The following is a 15,151-nucleotide window of genomic DNA, read 5'->3' as shown; positions in this document are numbered from 1 at the left end:
AAATTTTAATCAACAGCACTATACACAATGAGAAAGCACATCAGTAAATACAAGCTGAGCTCCATCAATAGGTGTAATACATATTAAAAAAAAATTGTTCAGAGTTTTTAATTTTGGAAAAACAAGTGAAACCCTAGATTGCATTGGGATATACAGACCACCTTGACTTCCAGCATAATAAAGAATAAAATTTACATTTAGAAATATCTTTAAAAGTAAGGGACTACCTCCAGGGGAAAAAAAAAAAAAAAAAAGTCATTCTCCAGTTGAGTTATAAAACCATAACACACTCAATATGGCCTGCATTCCCAAACAAATACTGGGAAAATGATTCTTTTTTCAACTTTATCAGAGCTAGACTTGTTTCTGTTTACCACATCCTCAAGAACAGCACAGGCAGGATAGACTTGCGTTGATACAAACATCCTTCCAGAATCACTTGATACCTAACCAACGTATTCACATGAGCATAAATGGAAATTTGCATTTATCAAGCAAACTATGGTTTACTGTTGCAAAAGATCTTGGAAGTCACATACAAACCACACCACTCTGTTGAGTGTAAAACCACGTCAGATACTGCATAAACACTACCAGTTGTTTCAATAGAGGAAAGGAAGCCGTTTGGCCAACAGGTTAAGAAAAAAAGGTATCTGAAGGTACTAGAAGTCTGAGGGGTTTTAAGTTCAAACCATTCTTTCAACAGACAAACTGACATACACTTTTCCCAGAAGTATTGTGTAGACACGGAAATCGCTACTAGAATCATGGGATCAAGAGCAGTTGTGCATTTTTATATTCATCATTAACTTTGTTACAATTTACAGTAAAGACAGATCAAAAATAGAGCCAAGTTTGAAGAAAGTAATTTATGCAGTATGGAAGTTAAATGGAGTATTAAAATCCAAAAGTTTATTAACGCTTCTAACTACCTGAAAAGTCTCTCTCAGGAACAGAGATCTTCCTCCACAGTGAGGGAAGGAATGAAAACAGATATTTTAAATTCCCCTGCATATCATCATCTTCATAGATTTATGGCAAAGGGCTTTCTGTTACAATGCCAGTCTTTCCAGTCTCCTCTCCTTTCTACCCCTTCCCCTCCTCCCTTCCGTGTATCACACTGTCAGCTTCTTTAATACTGGGAAGCCACATGTGGCTTGCTTAATCATGCAGCCTTCCTGATGGACTTAAATCTGCTCTCATATTAGGACTCAACTATTCACAAAAAGCTGAAACATCCCCAAAATAATTACAATTAGGCAAGACTGGTTTGTAAAAGCTAACTAGCTTTCATTATTCATTGAGACACAAGACTCTACACCAAATTCATCTCATTGCGTAACAGAAGGAAGACCTTACCTGTGTGTCCCTATTGGGTTTTCCCTTCTTAAGAATTAAGGCTTTGACTCTCCCCCACCTTCAGAGCTCTCTTCCATGTGAGTCTTCTTGACCTCATTCCAGAGGCCTCATCATCACAACTAAACACCAGAGGATGCTGCTCCTATTTTCTCCACAGGCACTGGCCCACTTTAATTCTTAAAAGACCACTCACTTCCAAATTATAAAAGTCAGCTGCAAATATTAACCAGACCCCACAGGTGGGATTTGCCTGACTAAATTATAGATTCTATGATGCAGATAAGCTCATCACTGGGATAAAATTAAGGCCAGTAAATGCCTATTTTTGCAATGGACATAGAAGTGAATCTTGTCTAAAATTAGAAGAGAAAGAAGAGGAATTAATCTCATACATTTCCAGAACCAACACACTAACTCATTTAATGTTCCCCTCCTAATCAACACAGAAAAGGGAAAGAAACTGATAGACATGCAAAGACCACCAAAACCACCCTAATATTTTTCCCGTTTTTTAGTATCCTTTTAAGACATTTACCTCCAACTCCACAGCACAGGCTTTTAATGCTAGTGCAGCCCACCTAGCACTGCTGGAAAGAGAAAGATCATGGAAGCACACTCAGCTACCACCTTTCACTAGGCAGCAGAGACCTGACTCAATCCCAATCTAGATTTACCAGTAATTATCAATACATGTCATCACTTTTGATTAATACAGTATAATCAAGGGGAGGAGAAGCGGTAGAAGTAGTGTCAAAGTCCTCTGAAATTCTTGTGAGGAAGAAAAAAAACACTTATAAACACAGATCCCAATTTCTGAAGCTACTACATGGATTTAATGACAACCTATGTGACACACTGTAACTTCTAATACTGCAGAAATGCTTGTATTTATTCAGAAAACTGTTCAAAATAACCTGTGGCCATGTACCAGTGGAACTGAGGCCATATTCCTGCTTGGAGGACAAGCCAGAACCAGACTGAAAGACCTGCAATTCAGAAATCAACAATTCTTTGGGCCAGCAGCTGAAGACACGAGATGAGTCACACAGAGCTCCAGGCTACCCTGCTCCCCAGAAGTCAAACCTTTTTGCGCTGCAGTAGTTACTAATGGGGGGGGGGGGGGTTCCTAGTGCCATCAGGGTCTGTAGGATACACAGAAATTGGTACCATCTGAGGCCACTTTTCTGTGCTCTGAAAAAAATACAGGATACTATAACATAACCACCATCCTTAATGGAAAGGAAGATGACATCCTCAAGGAAAGCAGAGAGAGATGGACAGGAACCCTGTACTACCATCTAACTTCCCTACCTAACATCCCTATCCCTATTCACTATCTAATGGCACACACTGTGAAGATAGAGCCTTTGGGTAGGAAAGAGGATGCATCTGGTTACCTGGTAAGGACATTGGTAGCACAATTAGGAAATTTAATTATATTCCAAAGTGGTCCCTGAGAGCAATTCCCTTGCTTGGGAACCACTGCCTTAAAATGGTGGTCAGAACACAAGAGCAGCTACTTGACTGCCGAGTGTAGGACAAAAAAATATTTGGTGAACCATGCCACAGCTGCAGCCAACACAGACACCCAAGAGCAATGACAAAACACACCTTAAAGCACTATAACTGGAACACGGCACGCAGCATTCTTGAACAAAGAATCGCATGTATAAAATATTATCAGTCACCGCTTTGGCCAGGCTCTACCATAGATACATCAGCTACCTAGCTCAGTTATCAGAGGATGGCATTCAGAGCTAACCTTACGCTCCAAAGCAGAGTAAAAGGCAAAGGGAAAAGAGGGCATGCTCTTCTCTGTTGACAAAGGATTCATAGTGATCTAAGCAGGGGGGAACTTTCAATAATAATAAAAAATAAGGTAGTCAGTCTCCATTCAATTGCACTGTGCAGAAATCACTGTGATTTATGACTTCTGCCTAGATCCAATCGCAGAGAGGAAAAAAACCACCCCATGTGTGCCTCTCATACTAAGTATACACCATCTCATGTCAGTGCAAGACACAGGAGCAACCAATACTGCCTGCTTTACACAGACAAAATATTAAAGGAATTAATTCCTAAGGCAATGGGAAAATACTACATGGGAGAACTTCCAAGTCACAAATTCTGCTTATTTAAGCTAAGCTGCTTAATCAAGTTAATTGAAAGAATTAAGAAAGCATCTGGGGAAGAACACATTCACCAACCAGTCTCTAGCCATTCCTGATCTTGCATTACTTTTTCTGGGCAAAAATTCCCCTGCTGGCACAGTACAATCTATCATCAGCCATTACGCTGATCACTATCCATTAGTTTTGCTAAGTACAGGCATGAAATTTAAACCTACTTTTGTTATTTATGTACAAGCTATTCACATACTGATGTGAAGCAACTATATAATGCTTCATGTTAACAAGAGAAGTGTAGCTGAATATTAGAGTTACGCATTAAAAACAACCAAGAGAAGTAATAATTCTCTTCACAAAAAATTGTTTACTGATTTTTTTGTTTGGTAAGATGAGCAGGACAGAAACTTACACTCTTTAAAAATACAACTGATTAATACACAGTGTGGTAAGAACACATGAGAATGACAAGTTTTAAGTATCAGTCCCATAAATACAAAATTCAATTAAAATGTCATTCTAGAAAACACTGAGAACAGAGTTGGAACTCTTACAAACTGATGATTTTTCTTCCCTACTATTAAGGCAGACTGATTAAAATGAAAGATAATCCCCTTTATTTCAAAAGCTAATTATTACATGTAATAAAAATTTTGCACCATGAGAGACCTAAATGCAAGAACTGAATTCTGCCAAGACCATCAACCCACATATCTTTGCTGTAATACAGTAACTGCTTGAATTTTCCCTTACAATTATATTTATAAAATAGACTATCAGGCTCAGCTTTGATTTCAGCATACCACATTTCTTACCACTTAGGAAACAAAATGCAGAACAGCTGTGGAAGCAAAACCCACTATATGCAAATATTCAGAAAAAAAAAAGCACAAGCAGAAAATCCCTTGTGAAGACCACTTCAGTGGGAACTCTGTGATAAAAGTTATATTAAAATGCCAGTTATGCATTGGTGTAAAGATATCCAGAGGAAGCATCCCACACACATTTTTCCCAATGGGTGTGAAGAGATGCCTGCTTTGCACAGTTTAGATGCCTACATGAGTTAAATGCCCAAGTTGTCTATACTGCCAGCAGTGCTCCAGAGAAACTGAACTGCTTGCTACACTCACTACTATGTTTCCTGCACTACTAATTCAGACATCTAAATGTAGATGTCAGATTTAGGCAGTGGTTTTCCCACTCTTTCCAACACCCAAAATAAAACCAAAACCAGTTCTGCATTAATTCACCACCTTTATCCATATGCAGAAGCAAACAGGATGCCAGGCCTCCACACACTGGAATTACGTTACATCAACAATCAACCCATCTATCTCAGCAACCTCTCGCTACAGGGAAACAGAAATAGTCTCCTCTCATCTCCTGAATAATTGCACACCAGGCAGCGTTCACTACTAAGTCATATTTCTGCCCAACCTTGGGCATAGCTCCCCCAAGTTCCAAACTATTTTACCACAGGAAAAATATAAAATCTAAAAATAAAGGGACTAGAGGGAGAGGATTGGCTTCTGCATTCATTAAGATTTCCTGCTCCAACATCCTCTATTAGCAGGATGTGGATGGAGTACAGCAGTAAAAGCTAGCTCATCAGTCACTCTCACATCCCTGGAGTGTTGATACATTTCAGCTTGAACTTCCCTTCGGTGTCTTCTTCCAGCAGTCAAACTGTGATGGCCTGGCACATACACATTTTTTCTTCTCTTGCACTACGATTCAACACTGCTAGAAAGAGGTGTATATGAGTAAAAATAAACTGTTGATTCTTGTTACATGGTCTAAGAGTAGGAAATCCAAGCCAATTATCAATGTTGTAAGTGCCTCACTGAAAAAAAAAAAGTAAACGGAAAGAGCACTGTATCCCTAGACACAAATTCAAGGCAGCAGCCTCATGCACCTTCTCCCATCCCACTGCAGCTTACTGAGGTGAGGGAAGGTATGTTACCACGCCAGCGCTGACTCCTCACCCAAGTCTGAGCATCACAGAAGTATCCTGCAGCAACTCTGACAGTTTCATTTGTGCACCCTGCCTATGAAGTCTATTTTCACTCCCCATTTCATTTTTAAATCCTGACAAATACTTAGGCTTAGTCCCTTTGGCAAATTAATCACCTTTTCTCCAGGTGCACCTCCAAGAACTTGTGCTGTTGAATGTTCCTCTCCTTCCCTCCTCCAGCTATGTCCATGCTTCAGTACACAGCTACCGAGAGAGTTATTGCATAGGCAAGCCTCTCTTTCTTCTCTCTACACACACATTTTGCTTCAAATACCATCAATATGAACATTGAGAAACTTAAGAACAACCAGTACATATTCCAGGTCTCATGCTCATGCTTGTTTAATATATCTTGTTATATTTAAACCTCAAAGGATAAGATACGATACATGTTGTAACAAATCCTTCCTGAGCACATTCTTACGTCTTTGGTAGATGATCACTGCACTTAGAACACTGCATCTTAGTCTAAACAAGCCATCAATGAACTACATGTAAGATTTTCTAGACTACTGGAAACAGTTACGTCAGCACTGACCAAAGTACAAAGGCACTTCTTTATTTTATGGTTTTATCATTTTAAATAATCAGCAGCCTCAACGCCTTATTTGCCTTTGAATACAAAAGATGATAGAAAACACAGCCTTTTTATCTTGCAACATCAAAACCAAAGGACTATATAAATATTTAGTGAATGATCAGTACACTCTGAATTAGAAGTGAGAATATCACAGTATTACCCAGACATTAACAGCATCAGAGACTAACAACACTGAAATGCAGGGACACAGTCAATTGCTGGCACAAACCAGGTGTAATACTAGCATGCAGCAACGCAGTCAAAATAAAGTCAGGATGGCAATGTTTGCAGTCTGTTACACACTTTGATGTGTCATCTTCCATTCAAAGAACTTCTGTCACCTCTGACATGCTTGACAACAGTTTTCAACAACAACAGGGAAAATAGTAATTTGACTTCTTTACGCTGCATCATAATTTATGAAAGCAGGATGACATAATGCACCTAAACTTCCTTGCGGAGTCACACCCCCAAAATAACCACCTAGCTGCTGTGCTCCACAGACAGGGACTTCACTAAAGCATGAGATGAAACCGTCAAAGCTCAGAATTTAATTTATCAAGCGTCTCACGTTTAACACGTGCCCGAAGGGTGTACTGCTGCTGCTTCTTTCCTATGCAAAGGCTAAAATAACAGCCCTGCCCAAGTGAACTAGCTGGAGCTCCAAAATGTTCCCAGGGCCTTGAAAAAGTTCAGCATCTGCTAGTATCACACACTGAGATCCTCAGTTTAAGTCCAAGTAGACTAGTGATAAACCATAGGCAACAGATACTCAATTCCCCATGCAAATGTGTTACACAAATCTGAAAAAATATCTACAAGTACATCTTTTTACAGGTTAAATAAGGATAAACTTTTAAGATAACTGAACAAATGGAGTAGTTAAATTTTAATTCTAATGGGCTTTATTAACCTCAACTAAGTGTCTCAGCCAGAAAAGTAAATAACACAACACAAACAATGCCATAAAGACCAGGTTTCAATTTTAACTCTTAAATCCCCAGATTAGCTACACTGAATTTTGGGATCATTTTTAACTTGAGCCAATAATTCACATAGATGAAGCCAATTACAGGATACACTACAAAATTATACATAAAGACATCACTGAGCAAGGTATACTAGTATGAACAAATTAATTTTTGAACTTAATTTTAAAGCAACCATTCACTTCAAAACATTATAATGATTCTGCTGCCAAAAGCACATGACAAGAACATAGTAGACCTTATTCTGGAAATGGAGTCTAAAATATTTAACTTGGAAAAAAAAAGTTTCAAAAGCATCAGTACTGGCCCCCACATTATTCTCTATGTCCAAGCTACTCTTAAAGTAATTCTCAAAAAAAAAAACCTTTTATCATTTAGCTAGTAACTTAAAAAATAGTTAAAGCTCCAAATTCAAAATTCCCATTACCCAACAACTAATCTTACTATTTCCTTGGCTATACATAGGTTTGACTGTCTCAGCATTTTCTCAGCTGTGAAGTAATACAGTCCTTGTTGAAAACATTGTGCATTTATTATTTAATTTTGTGTGGCTTCTATCATAAAATAGTTTCTCTAATTAGGAAGTAAGCTCAGCATTTTAGGGAATTAGTTCAGTGTTGAAAGACAACAACAGCCAACTTCTTCCAAGTCATTTTCGTCCTTCCCTAATAAAACTATTTTTCAGGATATTCTTAAAGAAAAACAAAAAAGCGAACATATAGATCATGACTACGCCTACAATCACCACTTAGGGATTTCTGTGGACAGCACATTCTCAGTATGAAACGTACCACTGACATAAACACTTTGTGCAACAAGGCTTTCTTTTAAAATGATGACCTCCAATATCCAATGAAAAAAATGTATCTTTCCACTGGAGGCAATTTGTTTTTAAATTCATTGAAGAAGAGATGGAGGAGAAGCAGTTAAAAGTAAATGACAATTGAGCACCTAAACCTTTCAGCAGTTTTGAAAAATCCCACCTTTTTCCACGCCTAAAGCTATGCAAGTGCTCTTGCATGATTAACGGTCCCTTGAAAGGGCAATTCTGAACATGCTGATTTTTAAATATTCAAGAAACACCATTTTTAACAAAGGCTACTAAATTAAAAAAAAAAAAAACAAAAACAAAACAAATGGAAACAGCATTGCTTAGACTACTGAACATAGCAGTCTAATCACAAGAAAAACTGGAAGTCACACGAGGTAGCTGCTGCTGCTAGGTGTAGAAGGAGCTTGAATGGCCTCTAGGTACCAGCCTCGCTTTCCCCGTCACGTAGAGCTTTGCTATATTCAGGTACCAAGCAGAAAAACTACTGAAGAAATACAACAGCAAAGTGCAACTCAGCAGTCCTTACCGCAGCCTGGAGAGACAGGAAAGAGTTCCAGGCTGTCTAGCCCACCCGCAGGAAGCTCAAGAGCTACTCCACCAAGGGGAGGTTTTGGGAGACAGAGCTACTGCAGTTTGGACCCTGGTTAGGTCCCAGGCCACCAACCTCTTTTTGCAGGAAGGAAATCCTCATTCTTCTGACAAGACAGGGTAAACATGGGCAACCTTTTCCCTCTCTCAAAATCCCGTTGCAAGACCTTCTTTGGGAAACGTTAACATAGAAAGGGACAATCCAGTCTAATAGAAGACAAGTGCACACCAGACTTTGGCAATAGGGTAAAATGAGAAAGGCAGTATTAGCATGAGCTTCTGGAGATCCACATATTTAAATCAAGAAAGCAAACCCAACTAAAGAGTCTGCTGTATGGCTGTGAAAGAATTAGTTTGCAATCAGCTCAAAGATGGATTTCATACACTACTAGACTTCGTGCTGCACAACAAAGCTTACTTGTCACTTCAGCCTCTGACAAATCCTTAAAGATACAGTTGCTAAGTCACTCATGCTCTGCAGTGCAACACAATAAAACTTGTCATCTGACACCAGTCATGAGCAGGATTACACCACGATGTTCAACCCAAAGATACACAAAATAAGCAGAAAAACTATACAAAATACTGCTCAGCATTGGTCTGAGTTCAAGTGACTTCAGTATGAACAGATTTAGGTCACAGCTGAGCACCCATGTTTAGCCTAGGCACCTCACCTCTTACTAAGGAAGAAAATAGATACAAACGCTCCCTCAAGTGTTTCTTTGCTGTTGCCAAAACACAGCAAATTGTGTTAAATTTCTGCATTTCAACTGCTACACAAGTTAGCAGCTGCACTGCATTGGCCTCTGAGGCAAAGACGACAGACATTTAAAAAAAGACACCCCCCAAAAAATATAAATATACACACACAAAAATTTAAATAGGCTAGTACCTGTCACTACTCCATTTTTGGTGGAAAAGGAGCCAAAGGAAGGAAAGTAATGAGCACTACCCAGCACTCCTGATGGACAGGCCTAATCTTTAATAGAGCAGAGGTAGCCAAAACATAGCCATCAGGTTTTAAACAAATATTGCCAGTCAAATTGCAACTGCAGTTCTTAGCTCAAAATTGTGGCACCCCGCGAGCACTGCTCTCTCTTACACAGCACTGCTCCCAAAACATTAGCCACGTTTTCTTGCTCTCCTCTTTGATGCATTTTTCCATGCTGCCACCAAGGCTACTGGGGCTCTCTGTTTTCTTTAAGCTTTGCTTTAAAATGAAATCTCTTCAGGGCAAGGATCTTTCCTTGATAGGTCAGCTTCTGTCAGCTTTCTAAACACACACACACACAAAAAAAAAAAAAACAATTCTATCACCATACTATCTAAAGGACTGTGAGCTGTAAAGCAGTACAAGCAGCTGAGGCAAAGCAAAGGCACTTCCTGACATCATACCGGACATCACCTTAAAGCGGGATTCAGATTGCACCCACCCATACTTTTACCCTGGAGAGGGCACAGGTCAAGTACACAGATGTCTTCAAGCAACACTAGCTTGGACAGTGTAACAAAATAACTTTCTCAAAGGACAACAGTAGTTTGTCATCAGTAAACTCTGAATTCAGCCCTTCTGGAGTGGCACATTCTAGTATACTTGTAGGATATGGTCTACCAACCATGTTAGTGATCCACATGGACCTTTTCAAAGCAAAAAGCAAATAAGCAAAATGCCCCAACCAACCAACCCCTGCAAATGACCTGAGCATAAGTTGAGCAAAGTTAAAGAAGTCTAAAGACAAACTACTCTTCCAGGAAGCGCATGATGCATTAACATCTTGTCCTACAGCACAACCATACATCAGCTAGCAGTTTCCAGCTGTCTGAATTGCATGTTACAAAGACAGCTTACAGCCATCCCTGAAGGATGTGTGTGCTGCAGGGAGTGACACAGATTCACTAGCATGTACACAATCCCATGAAAAATACGTGTGGGCGAGGTAGCTATCTGGTCTGACAAGTTTCAGTCCACAGCACATGTTTATTTTCAAAAAGTAAGTCCAACAACACTAACTTCCAGAATTATTATAAAATATTTAGCTACATATAGCAACCCTACATTGAGTTTTGACTTTAAAAAAACTGGTTAACTGTTCAATGGGCAGCCTTAAGCATTGCCTTCATCACAGAAAATGGATCTATACTGGCTTACTAAATACTTTAAGTCCCCAGGACAACATGGGTGGCCTACATCTCCACTAGCCCCAAGCTGCATACTGTATTAACCTTGCTCAGCGAGACCACACTAAGTTAGCTGCATCCATCTAAACAGTTTTGCCAGCGTGGAGCTCTTCACCACTCAAGCCATGAGCCGAGGTTTGCTTCCTGGATGGTGTCAGGAAAGCAGGCAGCCCGTGATACCAGCCTCTGCTCCTCTACCATCAGTCTTGCCTTGGCCTTAGGCCAGGATTTATGAAGTCCAGCAACACTTACATCAAACCTCTATCCTGGGAAACCTGCTAAAAAGAAAATATGTCTAGATTTCCTTTACACAGGTATTGTATTAAGAAGAGGAGTGCATTTATCCTCACTAACTAAGGGAGGAAATGGAAACGAGTATCAAGACCGCTCTGCGTTACCATTATTCAAGCTGGGACTTACCATGCCTGGAAGCACTCTGAAAGCCTCAAATTTGCACTGAAGTGATGTTGCCCAGCACAAAAACAATTGAGTAAAGGATGTCAGTGCAGCAGTAGTGAGCAGTCAAGCAGGCTAAAGACAGAGGACAGCCAAAGCGCAGCATGGCTTACAGAACTTGAATCTGGTAAAGGCATCCCTCTTTCTACCCTCCTCTTCTTGGCCAAGAATTATGGGGATGGGACAGCTGAATATCTAACATGATGTTGCTAATGACTTCAACCAAGTATTTTTAACAATTAACATCTCGGAAAACCGTGCTCTGCTTTCCTTCTCGATTGCTGTCACTATGCCCGAAATGTGTAGGCAAAACAAATCCTCAAAGGAAAAGTCTCCAGCTGTCCAAATTAAAAAAGTCAACTCAAAGTAACCATCACATCGAGTCCTGCAACATGGCATTGAGTTCCACTGTGAAAATTATTTTCCTTCCCAAAAAAAGGGGACGGTGACCTATACACAGAAGAGGGGCAAACAGTGATTGTGAAGAAAAATGAGACAAAAATAGCTTGCTCGATTTTTCTTGGTACATGGAAAAGCCATTACATAAGTTTACACAGCAACAATGAAGCCTGACAAGTTAATGAGCTGCTACTTGTTAAGTCACAGGAGAGATGGCCCATCGTTCAGAAATTCCTATGCTGCACAAACGTGAGTTGTAAAAATGACTAAATTGGTCAAACCAAAGATCAGAAGTTCTGGTTCTTTCAAGAAGCAAGATATTTGATTATTTCACTAGGGGGTTTTTATGCTTCCATGAAAACCCCCCAAAATCTCATAACTCTGAAAAGCTCCTTGCAAAAAGGTGGCACTGCTTTATTACTCCCAAGCCCCAAAGCCTGTTGAACAGGTAGCCTGGTGTTTCAAAGCTGGCTGAAGTAACATTTGCAAAGACAAACAGAAGTCCGGAGAGCACGTTGGTAGGATGGTATCAGCGCGAACACAGGGCTCTCCAAGCCTAACAGTGCCAGTAAGTACTTCCAGAGCAACACCCACACGAGGGCCTCAGCAAGGCACAGAGCTGTAAAGTTTTACCCTCCTTGTGACGCAGGGAAGTACCGGGCCTCCCTTCAGCGCTGGCAGGGACACTGAGGCACAGGATAGTCATCCAAGGACATCCAGAGTCTGCAGCAAGACACTGAGGCATATCAGCTACCAAGAAAACCAGACTTTCGTTACCAAGACCAGCTATAAAACTTTCTCTTGCTGATAAGAGAACGTACTGTATCTGGCATTACTCTGTCAGCAGCACCAAATAATCAAACGGCAATTTGATATTCACATCTCTGACAAGCTACATTAATTACAGAAACAAAATTAAAAATGTAGGATCCTTTGAGATATGCTGCACAAGCCAGGCCAGTTTCAGTCACAAGCATCAAGAGTAACTCTTCGGGCTGTTTTTTCCCTGGAGGATACGCTCTTTCGCAATGTGGAGATATCTTATCAGGGATTGCTTCTATCACCGAGGGCAAACAGAGCACTGTGAAAATATCAGGTAGGACTTAAGCACCAAAGGGCTGTAGCCAACATCAAACCAGCAACTGAAGTAGTAGCTGGCCACCTCTCTATATAGGACGCTTTCCCTGCTGTAGCAGTCTACACTTTAAGCCTTAGACACGAAGAAATAAAAATTATTTGCTGCCAGCATGGACGCTGCCACATCAACTTCCTTTGCTGCCCTTACTCCGGATCCCTCTCTTCAGGGATGAATGGGACTGCGAGAGCAGCGTCCAGCTCCCCAGCCCTTGGTCCCTCTGCAAGAAATAGCTACCCACCAACGAAGGCAAACCCAACCGCCCGGCTGGGAGTTTTCAGAAGTAACGTGAGGGCAAATTCAGTCAATACCTTTCTTTGTTGAAACCCAAGCCTCTTGTACAAATTCAGGCTTGACTTGACAAAGGGTTCAGCTTGCCTCTTACCCTTGCTGCGAAGAGAGTTTAGTATTTCAGATCTGTCTGAACAGTTGAACTGAGGTCTGGCTTTCACTGCCTGAAAAGCACCAAGTAACCACTGTAAAATATTAGCTTGTGACAATCATCAGGCGAGAGATTTTGCTTTCACCAGTGCAAAGTCAAATAAACTCAGTTTATAAGAAATGTAAATCTCTATCTAACACCTAGAAATAATCCTCTTTTATAGCTCAGGAAACTGATTTCTACTGTAAAAGGTTTCATTATAAAACAGAAAACGGTTCAGAAGTGTATTTCTTTAAACACCAGCTTGAAAAACAGCACTGTATAAAAAAACAAAACCAAACCCCCCTCTTCTCTACACGCTGTGCAACAAAACGCAGAATTCCCACGAAGAAAAGAACCCACCCGTGGCAAACTTACCCTAAAAATCCATCAAAGCACCTCTATCAATCCGTTATGCCAGCAGAAAGAGAGTCCCGAGGAAGAGACGCCAATCACGAGTAAACAAACTCAAACCCCCCGGTCGCCGTGACTTGCGGCAGTATCGCCTTCACGCGGTGCTCGCCCCGGCAGAGAGACCGATCCCTGCCGCCGACTTCCAGCAACTGCCGCCGCGCCGGGGCGAGCCGCTGCCGCGGGGTGGCGGCGGGAGGGGGCCGGGGGAGCCGGCAGGCGCCGCGGCCCGGCACCGAGGCGGGCGCCGAGCCCGGGGGGGGGGGCCGCGGGCGGCTCCGGGGCTCGGGGCGGCGCAGCCCCGCTCCGCCCTGCTCGACTCGGCTCCGTTCCGTTCGGCTGGGCCGGGCCGCCCGGGAGCCCCGCCCGGTGTTCGGGGGCGGCGGTGAGGCGGGAGGCGGCCTGCGGCGGCTGCCGGGCTTTGTGCGCGCTGCCTTCCCCCCGGGCCGCCCGCCGCCGCCTCATGCGAGAGCCGGCGCAGCTGGGGAGCGCGGCGAGCGCTGTGCCCCCTCGCGAAAGCCGATCCCGCTGATCTCATCACCGCGGGTTACTAATCCAATGATCGGGGAATTAACAACAGATGGCGACGCCCCTTCCCCCCGCCCCGGCCCGGCCCCCGCGGACGCGGAGCGGGGCCGCCCCGCCAGCCCCCCGCCAGCCCCCGCCGCTCGCGCGCGAAGCTCGCCCTCGGGCACCTACAAACTTTCCTTGAAAGGCAGCACGCGCCGCCGCAGCCCTTCGGGCGGGCGGGCGGGAGCGAGCTCCGGGCGAGGTGCTGCGCGGCCCGGGAGGCCGCTCGGCCCCACCGGCGCCACCGCCAGCCTTCCAGCTTGCCTCGCGCAAGGGGAAGCAGCAGGAAAGCGCAAAAACTCCTGCCAGCGGGTTCCTGCTGGCACCTCGTGGTCTGCCAGGGAGAGCCCGAGCGGGGGACGGGGCAGAGATGGCACGGGGGCTTGGTACTGCGCACTTGGCACCGCCGTAAAAACTAAGGGTGTATAGTCGTGGGGGTTGCGGGCTGGGGGACTGCAGTATGTGATCTCTCCAGGCCAGATGCGTGCAGGAGAAGCTCTCATTAGGCTGTTGGATGCCAAAACCAAACCCACGCTTCCAAGGAAGCTTCCCGTCTTCTACAAGGGCTACAGGCAAGGCAAGTCCTGTCAAACCCGTGCAGGTTACAAAACAGTCAAAAGGCGAGTGCTTCCATCGCTACTCGTTAATAGCAGTAAATACCAACCTGAAAATCAGTGTGTTCAAATCCTGATAACCTCTGGCTCTAAATCTCCCCTGCCCAGGAACACCAGCATAGGTTTACACAGACGTTGCATTTTCCCTCTCATACACGCAGCGCTTGGGGCAGCGCTCAGGACAAGCGATGTCGGTGCTGCATCTCCTCACACTGGCTATGGCCTTCTCACCCCAAAACTAGATTAAACTCTCTCAGAGACTTGAGAGCAGTCGGTAAGGGTGACATAAAATAACTGTCTCTTGCAGGACAAGACAATAAAAACTTATAGAGGTTAAGAACTTGCATACATAAGTATTTTTCCTCAAATTCTGCTGTTGTACCTATGCTTTATACGTCTGAGGATGGAAAAGGCAAGATTTTCCCTCCCTACTCTTTCATGGCAATGTTTATTTTTACATTATTTTTATTTCTTTTACT

The 15,151-nt window shown here is 42.8% G+C and overlaps 1 protein-coding gene across 3 annotated transcripts in view; it reads right to left on the bottom strand.

Annotated features, from left to right (window-relative positions):
• The window catches only part of SPSB4 (splA/ryanodine receptor domain and SOCS box containing 4), a 176,751-nt gene that overhangs the window by 74,282 nt on the left and 87,318 nt on the right, over positions 1–15,151 (bottom strand). For 2 of the 3 annotated variants that reach the window (XM_075031890.1, XM_075031892.1), the window contains exon 1: positions 13,456–13,942. The exons of the other annotated variant lie outside the window; for it this stretch is intronic. The gene's annotated coding sequence lies outside the window, so the exon portion shown is untranslated. Of the gene's footprint in view, positions 1–13,455; positions 13,943–15,151 lie in introns of those variants that run through there. 3 annotated transcript variants of the gene reach the window in all.

Source organism: Buteo buteo, chromosome 7, assembly GCF_964188355.1.
Source record: "Buteo buteo chromosome 7, bButBut1.hap1.1, whole genome shotgun sequence".
Lineage (NCBI taxonomy): Eukaryota > Metazoa > Chordata > Aves > Accipitriformes > Accipitridae > Buteo > Buteo buteo.
This window is presented reverse-complemented; position numbering and strand designations above follow the sequence as displayed.